Source organism: Peromyscus leucopus, chromosome 6 (assembly GCF_004664715.2).
Source record: "Peromyscus leucopus breed LL Stock chromosome 6, UCI_PerLeu_2.1, whole genome shotgun sequence".
Lineage (NCBI taxonomy): Eukaryota > Metazoa > Chordata > Mammalia > Rodentia > Cricetidae > Peromyscus > Peromyscus leucopus.
This window is the reverse complement of record NC_051068.1, coordinates 113,938,087-113,963,054: the sequence shown is the minus strand read 5'-3', so window position 1 is coordinate 113,963,054 and position 24,968 is coordinate 113,938,087. Positions and strand designations below refer to the sequence as shown.

General features: G+C 35.8%; 1 protein-coding gene across 4 annotated transcripts in view; it reads left to right on the top strand.

Annotated features, from left to right (window-relative positions):
• Positions 1-24,968, top strand: part of Pkn2 (protein kinase N2) — a 114,964-nt gene that overhangs the window by 5,544 nt on the left and 84,452 nt on the right. Inside the window, exon 1 of one of the 4 annotated variants that reach the window (XM_028893755.2) lies at positions 8,238-8,658. The exons of the other annotated variants lie outside the window; for them this stretch is intronic. The gene's annotated coding sequence lies outside the window, so the exon portion shown is untranslated. Of the gene's footprint in view, positions 1-8,237; positions 8,659-24,968 lie in introns of those variants that run through there. 4 annotated transcript variants of the gene reach the window in all.

The window sequence follows — 24,968 nt, the reverse complement described above, 5'->3', positions numbered from 1 at the left end:
ATAAATTTATCCGTATTATTGCATGTTGCTGTAGTGTAACAGCATTGAGTGTAATTTTATTGAATGGATATCTCCCATTGTTTGATATTTGAATAGTTAACTCCGTTGGTAATTTATTTTCTTGCTTTTCGTAATTGTGAATAAAGACTGCTGTAGACAGTCTGTGTGTGTTTCTTGTGTATGTGTATGAACGAGCTGAAAGTATATGTGGAGGCTCACTTGCTGCTTTTTATAGTAGGTTAATGCTTTTAGCTTTTAGCATTAAGAGGTGATACTGAACTCCTAGTGGGGTATATGAATTTATAATCATGCCAACACATATATAAGAGAGTAAAGGTTCTTTTGTTATCTGTCTTTTGAACACTTTATATTGTCGTTTTAACTTTTATTACAAATCAAAAGGCCATAATACATTGTCTCTTGATCTTGATGGTATTTCCTGATTATTGTGATATAGAATATTTCTCTTTAAAAAATGTATCTTTATTATTTTGAATTATGTATAGTTGTGTGTATTTGATATGGGTATTTGCATTTGAGTGCAGGTGCCCACAGAGGCCAGAAAGAAGGATTTTGGATTCCCTGGAGCTGAAGTTACAGATGGTTGTGAGCTTCCTGACTTGGATGCTGGGAACCAAACTTGTGTCCTCTGGAAGAGCAGCAACAAGTGCTCTTAACTACTGAGCCATCTCTACAGCCACCCTGGAAAATTTCTTTTTGTTTTTTGACCTTTTATGTTTTTTCTTCAGTGGAATCCCTTTTCTTCTCTCTTGCCCATTTTTCGTGTTTGTTTGTTTTGATTTGTAAGAATTCTATATATTTTTTTTATTCTAAGTCTGTATATTGTATCTTTCAGTTTCAAAATTGTTACTTTCAGTTCAGAGGGTTGTTTAGGAGGAACAGTTTGAAATGTTTTACCATTTTGGGAAACATTGAGACTCATGATCTACAAGCTTGCAGTTATTATTTGTTGCAGATTGGGCATAAAAATAAAAGCATAATTTATGTCTATGGATTTGAAAACATTCCAAATGAAAAGCCCCAGGCAGTTGTATAAAATATTGTACATCCCACACATGCTAGGCACATAAATGTTAGTTAACTTAGAGTAAATTTAGAAATAATGAAAATTATTTATGTGAATGTTGATAAAACTGCTTGTTTTTTCATTTCATTTCTTTTTAATTATGTAATACTGTTATTTGTCACCATTAACATGTAATTCTTATGTTTAGTAGGCAGTATGTTTATGATTTTTCAGTCAGTTATCATGTATTCATACAACTTGTCAGTTTATTTCTGGAGTTGGTCAGGTTTAACATTGAGTATAAAACAAAAAAAGTTACTCATTATCACTATTTGCTAATATTTGCAAACCTGGAATCCTAAGTGCAGTTTTTCTAATTGCTGTGATATCCTTTGATGATGAAAAATTATTAATTTTTAATATATTCGTCCATTTTTTCTTGTATTATAATTGCCTTACACTCTTTTAAGAAATTGCTTCTTAAACCCAATTCCTGGGTTTAAAAGACACTTACTGGTCGGGTGGTGGTGGTGCATACTTTTAATCCCAGCACTCTGGAGGCTGAGGTAGGCGGATCTCTATGAGTTCGTGGCCAGCCTGGGCTACCAAGTGAGTTCCAGGAAAGGTGCAAAGCTACACAGAGAAACCCTGTCTCGAAAAAACAAAAACAAAACAAAACAACAACATCAAAAAAGACACTTACCTGTGTTATCTAGTAAGGTGTTGTTATTTTTGAGACTGTCTCCCTAGGTAGCCTAGACTAGTCTTAAATTTACAGTACTTCTACTTCAAACACCAAATGCTGAGATCACACAGATTTGTGCCACCACCTTTGGCTTCTACTAAAATATGTGTTTTATTTTATTTTTTTATGTTCAAGTCGTTCGATGGTCTTTTTAAAAGAGCAGCTTTATGTTTACAGCAGAACTAGAAAAGGCACTGATTTCCTAACTACCATAACCACACATAAGTATAGCTTCCCATATTACCATGCTCATCAAAATGATATGTTTATTGACATTGATGAATGTGCATTAATATACTGTTTTCATCCAAAGTCCATAGTCTATATTAGGTTCACTTTTAGTATTGTGTATTGGATGTACTTACTCAAATGTATAACATATATTCACCATTGTCTTAGTAAGGGTTTCTATTGCTGTGATGAAACACCATGACCAAAAAAGCAACTTCAGGAAGACAGGGTTTATTTTGCTTATACTTCCATATCACAGTTCATACTAAAAGGAAGTTCACATCAAAAGAAGTTGGGTAGGAACTCAAACAGGGTAGGAACCTGGAGGCAGGAGCTCAAACAGAGGCTGTGAAGTGCTGCTTCCTGGCTGGCATTTCATGGTTTGCTTTTTTCATGGTATAGCATCCAAGATCATCTGCTCAGGAGTGGCACCACCTCCCACATCAATCACTAATTAAGAAAATGTCCTATAGGCTTGCCTACAGTCAATCTTATGGAGGCATTTTCTCAGTTGAGCTTCCTCCCTCTCAGATGACTCTAGCTTTTGTTGAGTTAACATAAAATTAGCCAGCACAACCATTATACTACCATTCAGAGTAGCGGACTAAGAATCCTGTGTGTCTCATCTCTTCATTTCTCCCTCTGCTCTGTTCTGAGAAAAAACTTATATTTTCACTGTATTTTTAGCTTTTCTTTTCCAGAATAGCATGTAGTTGAAGTCATACATTATTATTATTATTTTTTAAAGATTTATTTATTTATTGTGTATACAGTGTTCTACATGCATGCTTACAGGCCAGAAGAGGGCACCAGATCTCATTACAGATGGTTGTGAACCTCCATGTGGTTACTGGGAATTGAACTCAGGACCTCTGGAAGAACAGACAGTGCTCTTAACCGCTGAGCCATCTCTCCAGCCCTCTTTATTTATTTATTTATTTATTTTTTTGGTTTTTCGAGACAGGGTTTCTCTGTGTAGCTTTGCGCCTTTCCTGGAACTCACTTGGTAGCCCAGGCTGGCCTTGAACTCACAAAGATCCGCCTGGCTCTGCCTCCCGAGTGCTGGGATTAAAGGCGTGCGCCACCACCGCCCGGCCCTCTTTATTTTTTTTTTAAAGATTTATTTATTTATTATGTATACAGAAGAGGGCGCCAGATCTCATTACAGATGGTTGTGAGCCACCATGTGGTTGCTGGGAATTGAACTCAGGACCTTTGGAAGAGCAGTCGGTGCTCTTAAGAAGTCATACATTGTTATGTAGCATTTTCACTTTCACTTCTTTTACATAGTAATATGCACTTAGTTTCCTCTGTATCCTTTCACGATTTCATAAATATTTTTTTCTGAGAGAACATTTCATATTATCACAGATTGGCTTCAGACTTAGGCTACCTAAGATGACCTTGAACTTCTGATCCTTTTGCCTCCATTCTCCAAGTGCTAGGATTATAGGTCTGTGCTACTACACCCAGATTATATGGTTCTGGGGGGTCAAACTCAGGGTACCAGGCATGTAACCTACCAGTGGAACTACATCCCGAGCCCAATATTGTCTTACCTCTTTCTTGAATAATAATCTGTTGTTTAGATGTACTGTGCTATGTTCATTTACTTACTAAAGAACATTTTGGCTGCTTCCAAGTTATAAAATAATAAACTATGAAGAATGTCCTGTACAAATTTTTGTGGGGTACACGTTTTTAATTTTCTTGGGTAAATACCAAGTAATGTAACTGTTGGATTGTGTAATAAGAGTCTATCTAGTTTTGTCACTACCAAATCATCCTTAATTGATTGTACTGTGTATGCTCACCTACAAGGAATAAGAGTTTCTGTTTCTTCACATCCTTTGCAGCATGGAATAGTGTCCTTCTCAATTTTAGCTACTCTAGTAGGTATAATGTCTCATTTTAATAGTTGATTTTTGAATATTGAGTAAATGTCTGCACTTTCATTTTTAATGTTTAAAACATTTATAATGTGTATCAAACAACCTTAGATTATAAATTTGAGATCGAGTACTTTTTCATCTGTTAGGATCATGTCTGAATTAGCTTTATTTGGTCCAGTTTTTCCAGTTAGAATTGAGGCTATATTATACTAGGTATGTAAGAATTAGGCCTGAAGTTATCCTTACTTACTTTGTAGCTGACTTCTTCCTTGTAATATTAGTTGTATCTTGTCACTTTATTTCCTAAAATCTGTGTGAGTAAAGATCATTCTTTAACTTCTCTATTGACTCCCACAATATTCACCATTTAAAGCTAAAGTTTTACATTTTCTCCAAGTCCAACCCATTCCTGCTCCTTTGTAATCAAGAAATCACTTGCTTTGTCATTGCCTCTACTGAGTGATATACATGATATGCCACAATGTAAACCTAATTTAACTTTCTTTCTCTTTAATCCTTCTCTCCTTGTGTCCCCTACCCCCCTCTGGCCTTCATGTCCACGTCCCCATCCCTGCCCTTGTCCCTACCACATTTAAGGAGACATTGTATTGTCTTTCTGTGTCTATACTTTGCTGGTCTTTTCCATTTTCTATAGAGTCTATGTTTTATTCTTTACAGTCTGAGGTTTTTATTCTCCTCTGGATTATTGCCTGAAAATAAGTTCATGTCTCATGTTATTAGATTTTTTAATACCATGATCCTTCAGACTTCTTTTATAATAACAGTCATTTAAAGAAATTCCTTAGCTACCTTTATCTTTACTTTCCACTTCTTTAACTTACCTAAATATGATTTCAGTATCAATTATCCATTGAAATTCTCTAAAAGACATCAGTGGTCTCTTGTTTCTAACCATTAGGGACAATTGATATTACTTCAGCTTCCTGGAACTTTCATTTTTAAGCTTTGAAGACTCTCCACAAACCTGTTTTTACATATATGTACACATACCAACACACATATACGAGCTTATGGCTAACTGATGTGTGTGCACTACAGGAAGTTTCACTTAATCCAAGGATAAGATGGAGAATCAATCCCTCATAGTACTAAACAGAAAACTGAATGCCTTCTTTCCCTGCCTCCCTTTTCTTTTCTTTCTTTGATTTTATGTTCCCTTATCTCTTTAACCTTACAGATCAAATACCCACAAGTCCCTGGCTAACTAAGCAGTGTACTCTGTGCCACAGTTTCGAATGCTTGACTGAGAAAATCTGATTGGCCTTATTCACCTTGATCCATTCAGCTGTGTAACTTGGGTAATGGGATTGTATTCGTAAGGGCAATTATTTTCTGAAAAGGGAGTGTAGGGTAGAAAAAAAGCACGTGTTTAAACTCTTTCAGTAACTTTCTTTTGATTATAGAATGAAATAGACCTTCCATTTTCTGGCCCTTATACATCCTTCTAGACCTTTCTCTCTGTCTGTCTTAGGCTAGGGCATATTGAACTATTTGAAGATGTATGAACCACATTTCTTTTTTATACTTTTGTGTCTAGTTTTGAGAATACTAATATTGTCTGTCTTCATGAATAGTATTTTGCAAATTAGACAGTCCTCTAATTGTACTAAGAAACAGTTATATTCATGTAGAATCAAAAAGTTATTACAGACATATACCACTATATTATCATGTAAGTAAATATAGTGAATTAGTCATTTAGCATTTGTGACCGTTTGCAAAATAGGCTATTTCCCATTTACAGCTCCTGTCATAGAATATATCACTTAGTGCAATGGTTAAATTGTGTCTTACTTTATGTCCCTAGCTCCTAGCGTACTACTTATGCTCAGTAAATGCCCAAATTGTAAGTAATATAAAGTTTAATCTTCTGACCAATCTGCCATACTTATCTAAGTTTCTAAATTCTTTTCTTGTTGACTATGCTAGAAATCTGGTCATTTTTATTAGTTGCTATCCTAGCCTCTTCAGTTCACTGTTATGTTATATTTTGACTGTTATGGAAATGCAGTTTTTCCCTCCTCTGGTGTAATTTTTAAGATTGTTTCATTTTGCTGGATATGGTGGCACATTCTGTAATTCTAACACTTGGGAGGTGTGGCAAGGGCATTGAGATCTAAGAGTCAGCCCAGGCTATATAATGAGACCTTGTTTTATAGGCTGGCCTAAAAATCTAGATAATTGATCATGCTTCATAGATTTTATTCCCCTCTCTTTCCTTTTTTGTTCATAGAGGGAGAGGATAGTGAAGATAGCTATCTTAGCCTATAGATACTTCCATGACAGTCTTAATTTAAAATAACAGCAAGCTGAGTTTGTGTGCCTGCATAATTGAAATCTTACACTATATGATGAATTTCTAGGATTGAGCATTCATTGAAGAATTTAAGGTGCTTAATTTATTTGTGCATTGCAAATACTGAACTATAGCACCACTTGCAGACTCTGTGGATCTGCTTAAATAAATTCATAGCCTGCCTTTGTTGTTTTCACAGAAACTTTTGACATAGTTATCAATTTGAACTAAGATTGTATATTGCTACAAAGTACAAAAGGTCCTACACATTTTTGTCCTAGATAGAAAGGTTTTTGGCAATATTCTAAATATTACTAAATAATACGAACTCTATAATTGAATAACTTGAGCTTTGATATGCAAATTATACTAAATGCCCAGTTTGCTTCCATTTATTTCTACATAGACCCTGTCTCTGTACTTCAACATCAAGAGAGTGTTCATTTTCCAAAAATTTTTGTTCTAGTTTGAGTTTTCACTGTGATAAAACCTCATAGAAACTGTGCACAGAATTCTATACTTAGTGTTTGTCTTAGTTAGGGTTTCTATTGCTGCAAAGAGACACCATGACCATGGCAACTCTTATAAAGAAAAAAAACATTAAATTGGGGTAATTTACATTTTCTGAGGTTTAGTCCATTATTATCATGGTGTGACATGGTGGCATGTAGGCAGACATGATGCTGGAGCTGAGAGTCCTACATCTTGATAGGCAAGCAACAGGAAGTAATTTAAGACACTGGGCAGTATCTTGAGCATAGGAGACCTCAAAATCTGCCTCCACAGTGACACACGTCCTCCCAAAAGACCACACCTACTCCAGCAAGGTCACACCTCTTAATAGTGCCAGTTCCTTTGGGGGGGGCATTTTCTTTCAAACCACCACAGTGTTGGTTTGCCCCTTTAAGAACTGGGGCTGGAGAGATGGGTCAACAGTTAAGAGCACTTGTTAGCACTCACATGGTGTCTCACAACCATCTGTAACTCCAGTTCTAGGGTATCCAGCACAGTCCTGTGGTCTTCATGGTCACCAGATACACAAGTGGTGTACATACATACATGCAAGCAAAATATTCATACATATAAAATAAATCTCTAGAGTAAACTAAAAAAAAATTGTCTTATAACCAGTCGAGGACTAAATATCATATATGAGGTAGCACCTTGCTTTATCAATTCGCTAAAAGATGAACTAATTGAGGTTGATGAAGTGGTAGGTAGTTGTTTTATTATGTTAATTATACTACAGTGGTAATAGATAGGAACTGGTATAGGCTATAAAGGTATCTCAGAAAATAAAGAGATTCATGCAGAAAAGTATTAATAGAAATATTCAGTATTTATAATGGCATATTTGTAGAATGTTCTTTAATTACTAAGTACTTTCATGTGCAAATTTTGCATGTGATCATTATAGTTTTTGTTTTTGTTTGACAGGTCTTTCTTTCTGTGTAGCTTATGCTGTCCTGGAATTCACTGTGTAGCCCAGGCAGGTCTTGAATTTGTATTAGTCCTTTTGCCTCAGTCTTCTAAGTGTTTGAGTTACAGGAGTGAGCTACTACTACTGGCTGAACGCTTAAAATTCCTTTTCATTAGGGTTGAAGAGGTAATTAGACCCAATCTGCAGGTTTATATTTATTCGGTCAAAGTCACCTTTACCTGAACCTCTGTCTTCTGGCTCCTCTCTCTCATTAAAATTTCTATATAATTCTATTATTATCACCTTGTAAGGTTTTTGTTTTTTGATTTTAGTCTGCCGTAAAATCAAGATTTTCAAGGGTATGTTCTAGTATTGTTAATTTTTAGAGCTTTTAAAAATAACCTAAAATTTAAAAAATTTTCAAATATATTAAAAATGGCTGTGGAAAAAAATATCTCTTTCAGGAGAACTGAAAATGACTATGAATTGGCATCTGTAATTTGCCACGTACTCATGATAGTATTAAAGTTCTTTGACATAGTTAATAGTAATATTAAAATTACCTATCCTTGTTTACAATTTATATAAAACTTAAAAATTATTTGAAGAAGCTATTACAAATGAAGTTAGATGTTTTCTGTATTTATCAATTAAATTACATGTACATTAAAAGAAGCCAGACGTGTAACACACTGTACAGACTTGCAAAGCAACTTATTTGGCTCATGATTATGGTAGCTGTTGGGTTCATATAGCACAATGCCAGTGTCCTAATAAGTGATTCCCCCAGGCTACATCACAGCTGAATTGTGATGGTGGAGAAGCAGAAAGGGAACTTGGTAGCATGCAGGAGGACCAAATATTTGGAGTGGACTAGTTTTATAACAACAAACTCTCATTCGTCATAGGATACACTCTTCATGACCTTGTTTACCTCTTCTAGGCTGCCTCAACACTACCCAGTAGGCCTAAGTTTCCAGCACATGAGCCTGTGGGAGACAATTCAAACGAATTCAGAGACTAAAGGTCTGTCAGTGACTTAAATAAAAAGATATTTTTTTTTAAATTTATTTTATTTTTATTTTATGTGCATTGGTGTTTTGCCTGCATGTATGTCTGTGTAAGGGTGGCAGATCTTGGAGTTACAGACAGTTGTTAGCTGCCATGTGGGTGCTGAGAATTGAACCTGGGTCCTCAGGAAGAGCAGTCCGTGCTCTTAACCTCTGAGCCATCTCTCCAGCCCCCTTTAAAGAATACTAATTTTTTTTTTTTGTTTTTTTGTTTTTGTTTTTCGAGACAGGGTTTCTCTGTGTAGCTTTGCGCCTTTCCTGGGACTCGCTTTGTAGCCCAGGCTGGCCTTGAACTCACAGAGATCCACCTGGCTCTGCCTCCCGAGTGCTGGGACTAAAGGCGTGCGCCACCACCGCCCGGCATAAAAAGATATTTTAAAGCCCAAGAGTAAATTCCATTTTCACTTGGCATCTAACAAGCTTTCCTAAACCATTTAAAGCACAATCTTTATTCTCGATAATTTTATATAAGTGTGCAACAAAATATTTTATCTACCTTCCATTTCCCCCTTTATCTCTTCAAATCTTTCCCAACATGCCCTCTTCCAAGTTGTAAGCCATTGCTTTCCTTTTTTCATATCTTAACACTCAGTGATCCTAGCATTTCAAAATTAAATACAGAATAATAAGGAAAAGGATGCTCTACTTTATTTTTGTTGTTTACATAAGTTTTATCATGGCAAATGCATTTTTTTTTTTTTTTTTTTTTGGTTTTTCAAGACAGGGTTTCTCTGTGTAGCAATATTTTTCTTAATGGTGCCATTCCTATGCCTTAACCTTGATTTTTCCCTTCTATGCTCTTTAAAAACGTGATAGCCATCCTTTTATTATGACTTTCCGCTAAAATGTCTTTTTAAGGAAGGAAAATTACTGTATATAATTCCATTTTTGTTTTGTTTTGTTGTTCCTGTTGCTCAATATGTGACTTGCTAAAAGCCAGCTCTATTGCCAGCGCCTAAAACAACAACAAAACAAGGAGTAGAAACTCCTGGAACTCACCTTTGATTTTATTTCATCTAGCCTTGGACCTTCTAACCCCCCCCCCCCACCACCACCACTATTCTGTCCAGCTAGAACCTAGCACTTGATGTATAGCTGGGTAGTGTAGCCTGATGGATCATTAGGCTTCTGTAACTGTTTTTCTGTGAATACATCTGACATGTCTATCCATGAAAAGCACTTCATTTCCTTTGGTGACTTTAGATTTTTGTTACATATTCTGTCAGAAGTACTTACTTGGTTAAATTAGGAGCCCTGGTGAGCCATTGAGTGGGTATGGCTGAATGTGAAGACTTAAGACATTACTCTGCACCGATGAGGATTTTATAGACACTGAATTTAAGCATCATTAAATTTGTGAAATATTTCTCTTTCTTAAATAATTAACTTGGCATATTGGAACTTGATACTTTATAAACTTGAATATTTAAAACTTTTGTGCTCTGTAATAGCATTTGGCTTAAAAAAACAAATACTGGCCAGATGTGTGCTTTTAGTCCCAGCACCATGGAGGTAGAGGCAGGCAGATCTTGGTAAGTTTGAGGCCAGCTTGGTCCACATAAGAAGTTCCAGGCCAACCGGGGATGTAGTGTGAGACCCTTTCTCAAAAAACAAAACAACAGAAAAACCAGTGTGTGTGTGTGTGTGTGTGTGTGTGTGTGTGTGTGTGTGTGTGTATTTTGTACAGAAACATATATTCTGGGAAGTTCTGTTTCAAATATAATTTACTTTTTATTTTTTTACTTCAGTAATTTTTTTTGTTAACTAGGACACTAACATAGCCTAGGGCTACATGGGGTCCAAATCATTATTAATATCACTGTTTTTCTACTTCCACATCTTAAATCTTGTCTTAAAGGGAAATAAATGTAGAACTATAATCTCCTGTGCTGATTATCTTCTGACCTGGCTTAGGCTCTTTTGCAGTTAACTTTTAATTTTTTATTGGTAAGAGTATACTCTAAAATAATAAAAATGTATTATGTAGAAAATGACTATTATGTAATCATTTATTTTACCTAGTCATGATCATTTGATATCTAGTACAGTAGTTGTCAGCTAATGTGTAGCTATTAAAATTTAAATTGTGAAATTCAGTAATACTCAGTAGTCAGATTTGACCAGTGGCTGTTGTTATATGGGATAGCATCAACTTTGATTATCATATATTTTATTATAGAAACTCTGTAGAACTGTTCTAGAAAAGAATTTGATTTATTTCAATATTGTCAATTTAGATGAGACCAAAAGTCTGCTATAAATTATATTTCTGCTTACACTTGATGAAGTAATGTATTAGTATGGCTTGAAAATCATTCAGTTTAAAGAGGCTTTCCTAAACCTGGTTGTAGTGATGCATGCCTTTAATTCCAGAACTCAGGAGGCAGAGGCTGGTGGATCTCTGTGAGTTCAAGGCCAGTGTTGTCTACATTCCAGGACACACAGGGTTTTTCTACACAGAGAAAAAAAAATGCTTTCCTACACTGAGTCCTTAATGGTTTTGCTTACAGCCTGATGGAGAAGTGTCAGCGTTACAGTTGGTTGAATATTACATAATTTTTTTGTTGTTGTTGCTCTGTAGACGAGGCTGGCCTCAACTTCAGAGATCCACCTGCCTCTGCCTCTTAAGTGCTGGGATTAAAGGCATGCACCACCACCACCTCCTAGCTGAGTATTATATAAATTTTCATGTAATACTTTCAAATGAGAAGTAAAAAGTAGGTGTATTTGAGCTTTAGTATATTAAGATATAAACTTGTGGATTCTTTTGTTTTGAAAGTTCATAGAAAAGATAGTATGAGTTTGAAGTCATATTTTGTAACCATTCTCTTGGTTAAGGGAATAGGTACTACATTCTTTAAGGAATTGCAGGATTCATCTCAGGTATGAAAAACATCAACTAATTAGTAACAGTTTGTATAGTGCTTTTTCCACATCGCTGTCTTAAAACAGTTTTCTTAGAAATTTTGTATTTTGAATGTTTGCACTGTCACAGAGAAGCATTTTGACAACAGCCTCATGTCATCTTGACAAAAATAGAAAGATGGGGCATATTTGTATTAGTGGTACTCTCTGAAATCATGGGTTTCATTGCTTTTTACTAATACCGGTTTGTTGACTTGTAAAATTACTTTTAAAAGATACTGTTAAATCTTTTTTGAATTTGCTGGCTGTATTTCTTAATGTTTTTTAAAAGTCTTATTTCTTGAATATATTGTTGAAACACATAAACCAAAATAATAAAATCCCTTATTTCTAAGGATTATAGTAATTGTGTCTGTGCGCATGCATGTGTGCGTGTTCGCATGTGTGCATAATAAATATTTAATTTTTCTTTTTAATAGTAAATATGAGGAAATTGATCCAATCTCAATTTTTGTCTCTCTGTTGAGTTTTCCCATTTTATAACATAAGAGACTGACTTTGGGTCCATATGAACATATGCAGACCTTGAGTGGTTTTTTTTTTTTTTTTTTTTTAATTGTGTTAGAGCTTGAACCCTGGGTCTTCCTGGGTCTAGCACATACTGGAAAACAATCTACCAGTGAGCTACTTCATTGTCTCTTCTGAGAATAATTTTAATAAGCAAAAGCCATGCATTAAGGATTCTTCTGCCCTCAGTATCCTCATTGAAAAATTGCATAATAAAGGTTATCACTTTAGGAATAAATAAAAAGTGGGGAAAAATAGAAATAGAAAATTAAGCTTTTGTTTTTCCTGTGTCCTTACCTTGGTGGTGATGGTCAGTCTCTCCGTCTGTCTGTCTGTTTGCCTGTCTGTGATATACTTATAACAAGCCTTTCTGCAGGGGTTCTCTTTGGGTTCACTGCAGTAGTTAGGCTAAAGAAGACTTACTAGTTCACAGTCTAGTTTTTTATCTCACCAACGTTGGTTGGTGGATTCTTATTTAGCTCTTTTTACTACAGTTAAAATTAATGAGCTAGTACTAATCTATGTGGAACAGAGAAAACAGCTGATTTTTTAAAAAATTACAGTATATGTAGATATTTAGAAAAATCCCTTCAGTAATCAAAATCTATTTTAAATGGATATTGTCCATTCATGTAGATTTTTCTACTGTAGAAATAACAAAAACAGCAAATGCAGAATTTATTAAAATGTTTCTAAACCAGAATTTCATAATTGACTTTGAATATTAGCATTTTATCTGATTATGCTTGCAGCAGCTTTTTTCCTTTCATATATAAGCTAGAGTACAATTTACTTATTTAGAATACATGCACTTAGATTATGAGCAAATGAAATAAAGTGTCATGAAATTAAAGTAGACCCATTATCATTTCAGTTGTCCTTAGAGAAACTTCTGTTGTTAATTTCCAAAATTGTATTGTTAGGACTTGTGCATTTGCGTCACTCACTTCTTACCCAGGTATTGCCAACTAAACACCAAACGAAAATCTCCTACTCAGAACTTTTATTTACATAGAAAGAGCAATTAGGGCTTATGGAGCCATAAAGCACACCACTTATGGCTCAGGAAATTAATCTAAGTCAACCCTGTTATTTAATAACAAACGTGTAAATGCCCATACAGTATAGAGCAAAAGTCAGAACTTACAGGCAATTATTCAGCTGAAGGTAAATTTGGTGAATGTCGTATGGGAATGACAATGACTGGGGAACTGGGAAGTGCCTAGAAAATCAGTGAGTTGAAGCCACTCTTGAGCTGTGAGCATTTTTTTGTTTTCATGTTACTGCTTTTCAAGACTGTTAAGCAAACAGGATGTGTTAGTAGAACTACATTTATACCATTATAGTGATTACTTTTTATCAAATCAAATATTTGCTAGCCATAGAGACTCACACCTGTAATTCCTGCATTTAGGAGGCTGAAGTGGAGGAATTGCTTTGAGCTCAGGCATGCCAAGGCAATGCATCGAAACCCTGTCTCAAAGGAAAAGGCAAAATCAAATACTTTATAGTACATACCTTTGCCAGGTATGCTATGTTTGTTAAAAACTATATGATGTATTGAAAGAAACATTGGACTTGGCCATTAACCATTAGAACTGCGTTGTCCAGCAATAATGCTTGTTGTGATTGATAACATTCAGTATGGTAGCCTATAGGAACACATGGTTAGTCATACCTGATTAAGGCTTAGTGTGACTGAGGGACTGATTTTTAAAATTTAAAGTTAAATTTACATAGATATGTGATTAATATTACTGACCTAGACAATGGCACTCTAGATTCTAAGTTCACTTGCTGAGACAATCATAAAAAGCTATCAGTTAAGATTTAAACGGCAAGTTGGAGAGATGGCTTAGTGGTTAAGACCACTTGCTGCTCTTGTAGAGGATGTGAATGCAGTTGCTAGCATCCCCATCAGGTGGCTCACAGCTGCCTGCAACTGTAGTTCCAGAAGACCTGTTGCCCTTTTCTGGCCTCCATGGACACCTGCATGCTCACACACATACACATAAATAAAAATAAATTTAAGACATTTAAATTATATATCTGAAGAGCAGTAATAAGTTCAAGGAGTGTGGGATAATAAGAGCCAAATACATGAAAGCAGGAAGTTGTTCTATTTTTCATTCAGAAGGCTGCCCAGAGTCATGTTTGTGTGATTTTCTTTTCCTTTTCTGGCAGACAAATTATTTAATAACTGTGGATGGCCTTGATCTATTTGCTGTATCTAAACTTGGTCAACAGCGTGAAAAGGGAGGTTTTGTATTGTTTTCTTTCTTTGAGGTTAAAAAAAAAAAGCAACAACAAAGAAGTAAGAAATAAGCATTTTTAAAGAACAGCTGTGCTTTGTTTTATGCTCTTGCTTATTCTTTTTGCTTGGCAGACCAATGAGTTTTACCACCTGAAGGGCTTCAGCCATTTTCATGCTCCTTTCTGGGATGACAGCTTAAGTTGAGCAGCTATGGAGGAAGGCAATTGAAAATTCAGTAGCATGGTTTTCATGTTTTTTTCTTTTTTAGTTTCCACTGGTGTCTTAGTTAGGGTTTTTTATTGCTGTGAAGAGACACCATGACCACTGCAACTCTTAGAAAACATTTAATTGAGGTGGTGGCTTACAGTTTCAGAGATTTAGTCCCTTATCATGACAGGGAACATGGCAGCGTGCAGGCACATGTGATTGGTGCTGGTTACATCTTGACCAGAAGGCAGCAGGAAGTCGACTTGATGTCACCCTGAATGAAGCTTAAGGAAAGAGACCTCAAAGCCTGCCCCACAGTGACACCATCCTTCACCAAGACTACACCTACTCCAACATGACCACACCTCTGATAGTGCCATTCCCTTTGGGGGCCGTTTTCTTTGAAACCACCACAACTGTGAGAAAAAAAAAAAGTTCAGTAATTGTTGGCTTTATTCTTCGAATTGTGTTTGATTCTATAGCATTGTTTTTGCTGTTTGAAATATTTTGTCCTTTTCTTTGGTATAAATACTATGCTCCTTTAAAGACTCCTATATCGGCTGGGCGGTGGTGGTGTACGCCTTTAATCCCAGCACTTGGGAGGCAGAGGCAGGTGGATCTCTGTGAGTTCGAGGCCAGCCTGGGCTACAGAGTAAGTTTCAGGGAAAAGGCGCCAAACCTTTTGGGGATGGGCTCTGTGGTGTCAAAAGTCCATGCAATTGCTAGTTAGATCTCTGACTCATGCTTGTGGTTCAGGATATTAGTAGCTCTCAGCTACTAATCCAGTGCCATGCCTGCCTACAGCCATGCTCCCTGCCATGATGGTCATGGCCTCACTCTCTGAAATTATAAGCTCCAATAAGCTCAGAACTATCAGTTGCCTTGGTCATAGTAAATATTTACTGTCTTGAAAAACCAAAAAAAAAAAAGACTAATTTTTTAAAAATCTTTACTAAGACCAGGCATGTTAATAACCCCAGCACTCGGGAAACTGGCAGGCAGATCTCTGTGAGTTCGAGGTCAGCCTGGCCTACCAAACAAGTTCCAAGACAGCCAGGGCTGTCACACACACAGGAAATTCCCCCCCCCCCAAAAAAAAGATCCAGTACTACTCTGTGTAAAAATTGATTTATTAAAGATAAATTATTCAAATGTCTGTGGGAAAACATTTATCTGATCATCTTACATAAAAATAAAATGAAAGTTACTTTCATATATTACTATAAAATCCAAGGCATGTAAAAGTTTCATTACTTAAATCACTACTTTCTTGTTAATGGTTATTTTAATTATTGAACTTACTGAACACCTTTTATGTATGTATCATATAAAATCAATATATGTTGATTTTAATTTACAATAAAAGTAAGAGATATTTGTTAATTTCTGTTACTGATTTTTATATGGGCTGGAGAGATACCTCAACTTTTAAAGACTAGGCTCATGAAACAAAAATACAAAATAGGCCCGGTGGTGGTGGTGCATACCTTTAATCCCAGCACTAGGGAGGCAGAAGCAGGCAGATTTCTGCGAGTTTGAGGCCAGCATGGGCTACATAGTGAGCTCCAGGAAAGGCGCCAAAGCTACACAGAGAAACCCTGTCTCGGAAAACCAAAACCATCTTTCCAGCCCCAACACTTTGATTTTATTAATACAGAGAAAGTATAATTGTTTACAGTAAGTTTTTGAAAGAACTGAAAAAGGCTTTCTCTTTTTAAGTGCTTTATTCATAAATAATTGGTAGGCAGCAAATTACATATGTTTATGTTTTGATATTTTGACATACTTTCATGCTTGTGAAAATACCATCAACATAATGAAAATGTCCGCTACCCCAAAAGATTTTTGTGTAACCATTTGTAATCCTATGTTTATGCCATTATTTTCTTTCTCTCAGCTTCTGGCAATTTTTTTCTGCTTTCTGTCTCTATCCGTTCTTTGTATTTTCTGGAATTTTTCTGTGAAAAGAATCAGTATAATACGTACTTTGCTAGGGGCCCAGCCTTTACTCAAATATTGATTTTTAAGAATATACCATGCTCTTGCATATATTAATAATTCAACTTGGTTGAGTAAAATTATATTGTATGGATTGTGCCAGATTTGTTTATTTCACTGTTGATAGACATTATAATTATTGCTTGATTTGGTATATTAATACAGCTGCTTCATGTGTAGGTTATTTGATTTATTATGCTATAATCAAAATAACATTGCTTTCAGTATTTATCTAAGGGGATATATGTTTATTTAATGCACTTAGCAGCAATATTGTTCTTATCTCATGTATATATTATAAATCTTCATTTTATAAGTATATTTTATATATATTATATAAATTGGTTATGGTGTTTTTCCTGTTACAAATTGTGACATTACAGACATTTTTTTTTTTTCCGAGACAGGGTTTCTCTGTGTAGCTTTGCGCCTTTCCTGGGACTCACTTGGTAGCCCAGGCTGGCCTCGAACTCACAGAGATCTGCCTGGCTCTGCCTCCCAAGTGCTGGGATTAAAGGCGTGCGCCACCACCGCCTGGCTACAGACATTTCTTTTATATTTTATATATATTTTCTCTCATTCCCCCTTCTCTCTCCCCCTCTCCCCCTCACTCAAGGCTTTAACTGCTAAGCCAACTTCCCAGCCCTTGTTTTCATTTTCAGTTTATTACACATCTAGATGGAATTGCAGGTTCTACGAAGATAATACTGTCAAGTTAATCTCATAATTACTGCCAAACTGCTTTCTATACTATAGTTTTTTTTTTTACAAGTTTATATTTTAAAATTTCCCAATTATTTTGGAGAAATGATATACTGTTAATTGTATCTCCTTGGTTAGTACAGAGAATTGTTTTTTCATTCACTTATTGCTTATTCTGGATTGCTTTTGTACGAGTTACCTCATTATATTTTTTAACTAAAATATTATGGGAAGGCATTTATAATCTTATTTATTTATATTATATTTATTTATATTAATTTATTTATATTAAAATTGCAAGTGTTCTGGGGTCTGTCATTGTTGTTTTTCATTTGATGCATTTCTATTTTGTGTTTGAAGGAAACCCACTTAAAATTCAGTAGCATGTGGGATATAATATTTATTATTCTGCCCCCTTTTGTGTGTGTGTGTGTGTGTGTGTGTGTGTGTGTGTGTGTGTGTCTGTCTGTCTATCTGTCTGTGTGGTGGAAATTGAACCCAGTGATGTATTCAGGCTAGGTAAATAGTCTACCACTGATCTATATCCTTAGCCCTGTTTTTTGGTTCCCATCCCCACACATAATGTCTACTAATATTCTCCACATACACAATGGTGGCGTACCTGTTATCCTCTAATTTGGTTTGTGTGGTTGAACCCGTTAAACCTGTAATTCTTGTATTATATGAATAAGAATAAGGAAATTAGTTGTGGGTATTAGCAGGATCTCTATAAGTTTTTGTTGTTCAGCTCCACCTACAGTGGAATGTGTCACATTAGAAACTTTATTCTGCTTAATGATACAGTATACTATTGCTCATGTGTGACTTTTCTTTTGAGTACTGCTTATGGAAAAGTTGATGAGCTAGTGTGATTCGTTTTCTTGTTACTTCTAAATATGCTAATTCATTTAATGAATACTTACAAACATCTCCTGTATTCAAAGTATTATTTTGAGGTCTAGTCATACAATAATTAGCAACATATTTAATAATAACCGGTGTATTTTCTTTTCTCATGAAGATTAAATATGGGAGAGATGGTTCTTGAGTAATTAAATACCAAGGCAAGGATAGTGGGACTTGATGGGAACTATGAATCACTCTCTTGAGAGCTGCTGAAAGTAGAGTAGTGAAGCGGCGGCGGGTGGTGGTGGTGGTGGTGGTGGTGTCCAAATTGCCATTAAAGAAAAAACATTGATTTCTGGTTTCAAAACTATAACATAAGCTTTTTAACAAAATGAGAATCGATATTGGGAACATACATACCATTCTAAAAATGTCACTGAAAGTAAAAATGATATAGATTTATGAAAACATTTGATTAAGTGTAAACATGTTGAGACTTAAATTTATGATTTATTAGACTGTGTGTTTTTTCCTTAAGTGGAGTTAAATTTTAAGTCTTAAATTGAACAGTGATAAATTTTAGAGAATATCTTCTTAGCACATTGCACCTTTGACTATAATAATGTATCAAGAATCTTTGCAGAGAGAATGAAAAGTGGCTAATGTAGTATCTGCCTATTGATTGACTGTGGAGAGCCAAGGAATGAAAGTATAAAACCTCATTACAAAGGATTGACACTGGATGACTGAGGACTTTGGCATCATTAACAGAAATAGGGAGATTTGGAAAGACTATTGAGGAGTTTAAAATTGGTAAAACAGCTTATGTAGTGAGGTTTATGTAGGCAGCTAGAAATGAGAAACTGATTCTAGGAAGTAGGGTGGTGGAGTATACTCTAAGAAGTCATTGGGTTGTGTTGAATCATGCTGTTAGCTAAGTTAACCAGAGTGTATAAATGTCAAGTAATTAGGAACGATTTGCCTAAAGATAAGTTAATGAAAGGAGGCTCCCTAGAAGTGGGCTGAGATTCTGAAATGATAGAGAGAAAGGTTTCTAGGGCTCTCTGTCTTCCACTTTGTTGCTGTGTTTTGTTTTTTAGACAAGGTCTCTCTATGTTGCCTTGATCCGGCCCACCGTTCACTATGTAGACTAGGCTGGCCTTGAACTCTCAGAGATCCATCTGTCTCTACCTGCCAACTGATGGGATTAAAGGCATGTGCCCCCAGACCCAAGCTTGCTCCATATTTTATACTAACTATATTAAGGAGGAAGTTTTTATAATACCACCTTGAATTCTGTGACATTCAAACTTTTCACATTATCTTGTTCAAATTCTTAATAATTTGAAATTGGTATAGCTGAACTGAGCACTATCTTAGAAAAGAAACAATTGAAGTGTTTGAAAAAAAATCCTACAATAAACCAATGATAGATCTATGACTAGAATTTAGGTTTTCTTATTCAGAATTCCCCTTGTCTTAGTCACTGTTCTATTGCTGTGAAGAGACAAAAGATGACCAAGGCAACTCTTATAAAGGAAAGCATTTAATTGGAGGCTTGCTTACAGTTTCAGAGGATTAGTCTGTTATCATCATGGTGAGGGCATGAGGACATTCATGGCACTGGAACAGTAGCTGAGAGCTATAACCTGATCTGCTGAGAGATGGGGCCTGACACGGGCTTTTGAAACCTCAAAGGCTACCCCCAGTGACACAAAAAGTCATACCTCCTAATCCTTCTAATTCTATCAAAGAGTTCTACTCCCTGGTGACTAAACATTCTATATATGATGCTATGGGGGTCATTCTTATTAAAACTACCACACTCCTCTATTAAAAAAACCTAGATTTTCTGTATATGAGTGTTTTGCATGTATGTATGTAGTATGTATGTGCATGGTGTGTGTGCCTGGTGCCACAGAGGCATTGGATCTCCTGGAACTGGAGTTACAGATGGTTATGAGCCACCATGTGGGTGCTGGGAAACAAGCCCTGGTCTTCTGCAAGAGCAACAAATTTTCTTAACTACTCCCTTAGCCAGCTCTCTAGCCTCCTCCGACTCTCTTCATCTGCCTTTAGGAGGAATGTGCTTTCAATTATGATTATGTAACTACTGGCAGTATTGTCAAAAATAAAATAAACCAATTCTGAGTTATTCAGAATGTAATAATATATATGATTTTAAATGATTATTAAATTAAGGTATGTTGTAAATTAATATTAACATAATGTACCATGAAATAGAAAGCAATTTAAGTTAAGCATTGTAAGTCTGAATCTACTTAAGACATTGACTAGTTATAGTTTCTGTTGACTGTTTCTGGTATATTTGCTATTTATAAAGCTTATTTTCTTTTTATTAAATTTTTAATTAGTGGATTAATAGCATCGAAAACTTTACATCCTACTGGGATATCTCCTTTTTTGCATTTCTCTGGCCAAAGCACAGGATCTTCTTTTGGTTTGTTTGTCTCTTTTATTTGTCTGTATCCATTTAATTTTTTCTTCCTTTGGCTTTGGAGGGAGAAATCTACAATAAGGAGAAAGTGCAGAATCCTTCTCATGACTAGAATTCCCTATTTGGCCTGCTTATTTCCTTCCATTTCATATAGTCTTAGGAGTGTTATTTTGCTCTACTTAGTAGATAGGAGCAAAGGTAACTATTCCATCTTCTCAAGAACCAACGATATGGTAATTCTGACTTCTATTTTAGTTCAAGAAGGGGTAGCTCTTCTGTCTCTCCTTTTAGATAATTCCTAATCATTGCTCAAGTTTTAAAATACATATTAGTTCCTCAGAGTGTCTTACCAATCTTTCTTCAACATTTTAACGTACAGTTTGAGTGTGTTTTTTATCCTTTTCTCTGCCTTGGTCTTTTCTTCTATTGTATACATGCACACAGTTTTTAGTTGTGACTCATCTTTCTATTGGATAATACTCCTTAAGTATAAAGGTTATGGTTTCTAAAGTAGATTTTTATTGGGTAAGTTTGCAGAAAAATGGATCACCATGCAACCACTATGCTCTTGTTGAGTTCAACAGTTTGTACTGCTGTACATTAAAGGAGCGATGGACAGTATGAGCCAGATTTCTCACTGGAGTGGGAACTTATAAATAAGAAAAGGGAGAAGATTAAAATGATCCATATTGTCATTGAAATGAAATTACCCATGTAGTTGTAGATTGTGTCTTTTCACCATTCTATGTCTAGTGTCCAGGAATAGCATCTATTATAAACATTTAGTCAGTATTTGTATGTATTTTATAAAAGTATCAAGTGCTCCTAGCTTCCCCAAAAGAGAGCTGCTTCCTGTGTGTCTGTCTTTAAATAGTCTTTCTGTTCTGCCTCCTCATTGGTTGTAAACCCAAGCACATGACTGCCTCATCACTGCCTGTAAGTACCGCCCTCTAGGTCTTAAAGGCGTGTGTCTCCAATGCTGGCTGTATCCCTGAACATAGAGATCTACCTAGCTCTTCTACCAAGTGCTGGGATTAAAGGCGTGCACCACCACCACCACCACACTCTTGCTATGGCTCTAATAGCTCTGACCTCCGGGCAACTTTATTTATTAACATACAATGAAAATCACATTTCAGTACAAATAACATACCACCATAAAGGAAGGAGAGAGAAAACAGAATAACCATATGATCCAGGTGTGCCTCTGAATACATATACCTGAAGGACTCCAGATTGACATATAGCAGAGAACTTGGACATCCTATTTACTGCAGCACTCTTCACAATTTACAGAGTCAACCTGGATGTTAGTCAGTAGGTAAATGAATAAAGAAAATATATACACTGTGGAGAATTACTCAAACTGCAAAGAAGAATGAAATTATGTCATTTGCAAGAAAATGAATAGAAATGGAGATTTTCATGTTAAATGAAATAAGGCACACTCAGAAAGATGAATACCGTGTTTTCTCTCATATAGAGTCTATATATAAGAAGCACATATGTATTAAATACCTCAGGCATGAAAATAGAAGAGGGACTGTTTGTAAGAGGAAGGGGACCTGCAAGAGTAGGGAAAGGAGTGTCAGAATTTATAGGGGGTAAATATGAGCAGAGTATGTGATAAGTGTTTGAAAATGTCAAAAGAAACTAATTGTGTACATTGATTACATGTGAATAATAATTGTTTTAGAGGCCAAGGGTAGGCAGTGTAGGAGTTGTGTACCAGACGAATAAGGGTTTCTAGGACTGGACCTTTTTTCTGCTCTGTCATTCATGGTGAACTGGCTTTTGTCCTGTTTGTACTTCGGTGTCACAGATGGTTACTACATTTTCAGGCCTTGGATAGAAAAGCAGCTATGAGCACTACCCTGAAGAAGGGGTTAGTTCTCTTTAACAAGAATTATCTATATGGCTGTTTGTAGGTACAAGAAAGGCTAATGAAGTGAAGATTTTATCTGTACACTTGGATGCATCTAACCAAAAGTATTGTCTTAGTAAAGATAATGGGAGGGTGGGTATTATGTAGGAACCCAGTACTCAGCACTGTCTGCTTCAGGGCTGTGTGCCAGGAGTGGCACTGTTGCTATGAAAGCACATTTCTTATACTTTGGTTGTGACCCTAGCCTTAAACAGCTGAGCCATCTCTCCAGCCCAGTCAGTACATCTCCTAGTTCTGGGTATAACCACTGTTAGACTTGGGAAATAGTATATTAAGGTAGTGGTCATAATAATGATGAGGAAATTGAAGCTTTAGCATGATTGGAATATTAGAATTATACATGACCATTCTGATTATGAGTGCATCACTCTTCATGTTACATTCTAACTTGGACTTTCGTTAAATAACTGTTGCCTGCATTTGTGTGAAAGTTTTGAATGTAGCATGAATCTTAAAAGTTCTTATTGCTCAAATCAAACCCGGAGCCAGGTATTGGGGTGAACTGAAAGATCAGAGAACAAGCCACAGCTAACCTCACCTGGTCAACTTCTCAGCTGGTCTTGTTTTCTCAGACTGGAACCTTCTGTGTCCTCATCCCAATGGCTCTCAGCTGAACTGCTGCTCGAAAACCGGAAGCTTAACCAGCCAAATGCTTCTAGTTTCTGGTCCTCATGCCTTATATACCTTTCTGCTTTCTACCATCACGCCCTAGGATTAAAGGCTCGCTTTCTGGGATTAAAGGCGTGAGTCACCAAGCCTGGCTGTTTCCAATGTGGCCTTGAACTCACAGAGAGCCCAGATGGATTTCTGCCTCTGGAATGCTAGGATTAAAGGCGTGTGCTATCACTGCCTTACTAGTGGCTTTTCTGTTCTCTGACCCCAGATAAGTTTATTAAGGTACACAATATTTTGGGAGAACACAATACCATCACATTTGAAACTGGCTTTCATGTGTTTCTTCTTAAATAAATTGAACACTTAAAAAAGGTCACTTTTATCTTTGTATTTTCACTACTGCATATTGTTTCTAATAAGTAGTTAAAAATTAAAAAAAATTAGGAAAACCCTATTTTGTATATGAGCAAATTGGGAAGAGGGAAGTGATGGTTGGTATACCATGCTTGTGTTGGGTAGCTCCTAATAGGGCTACCATTTGAACTGAAGTTGGATTCCTAGTTGAGATCAGGCCTCTGAAGTATAAAATGATGGGTTAGAGTGAAACAAGAGGGGAAGACCTATGTTTGCCAGTGTCCCTGACTTAAGAAAGTTGTAATGCAAGCCATTTAGGTCAAGGCTTAATTCAAATATAATAAGTGAGTGTTCTGAAGGGCCCTCATTAAAGAAGATATAGCAGAAAAGAGCACCACACTAGGAGTCAGAAGGCCACTGTGCTGCACCAGCCAGGTTGCTGACTCTTTATGATCATAGATTATTTGCTTGGCTGCCTTGAACCTGATTGCCTAAAACTACAGTCAAGGGGGTTAGACCAATGATTTTTTAAATCCTTGTAGTCCGGACAGTATATGAATCATGACACCCAGTGTTTTCATGGGTGTTCTGACATTTCTTGGCATCTATCAAGTCAGACTGTTTCATATTTCTGAAATACAGTAGAAGTATCAGCCTTTTTACTTCTCTGGGAACTTTGCCAGTGAGGCATAAACATCCTTTCCTGTCTCCTCTTAATTAAGTACTTGGTCACAAGCGGCAGTCTTAGTCTTCATTTTGTTTTCCAAATCTGGTCCTGTTCTTATTTCAATGTTTTCTTAACTACATTGTGAATTTATTGAAGTATAGTAGATTGAAAATGCCAATTTATGTTTTAGACTAAACCAGAATTTTCTTGTTTCATGATGTATGTATTTGGTAAATTTAACTTTAAAAACAAACAACACATTTCTTCATTTGAAATAACTGGCTGGCAGTGATATGGTCTACTTAGAGAAGAATGTGTAGTTCCACCTCTTACAGTAGAAATGTGTTGAATCAAAAAGCTTAACTATAAAAAGCAAATACATGGTATAAAATACCATTATAAATTTTTAAATTTGACAGAAGTGAAATAGTGAATGCTGCTTTTTGTTTCTTTTAAGAAATACCTTTATTAGGAAGGGTAAAAGATTAGGGAAAATTTTATTTCCAAAAGCTAGACAGAATATGTAGAAATTGGAAGAACAGAGTAAAAATCCCTACTAATATTTTGACCCAGAGATAATTATCATTGTTTTAATATCTTTTTCCATTCTTATGTTAAACATAACATTTGAAGTAAAAATATTGTGTACACTTAGCAGAATACCAAGATAGATATAACTATTGTGAGTGGGTTAATGGAACCCATAAATAAGAGAAATTGGTTTTTATTCTGTAAACTTTTTGTTGGCACTTAAATAGCATCCTGATTATTTTTGTTTTTTGCTGATG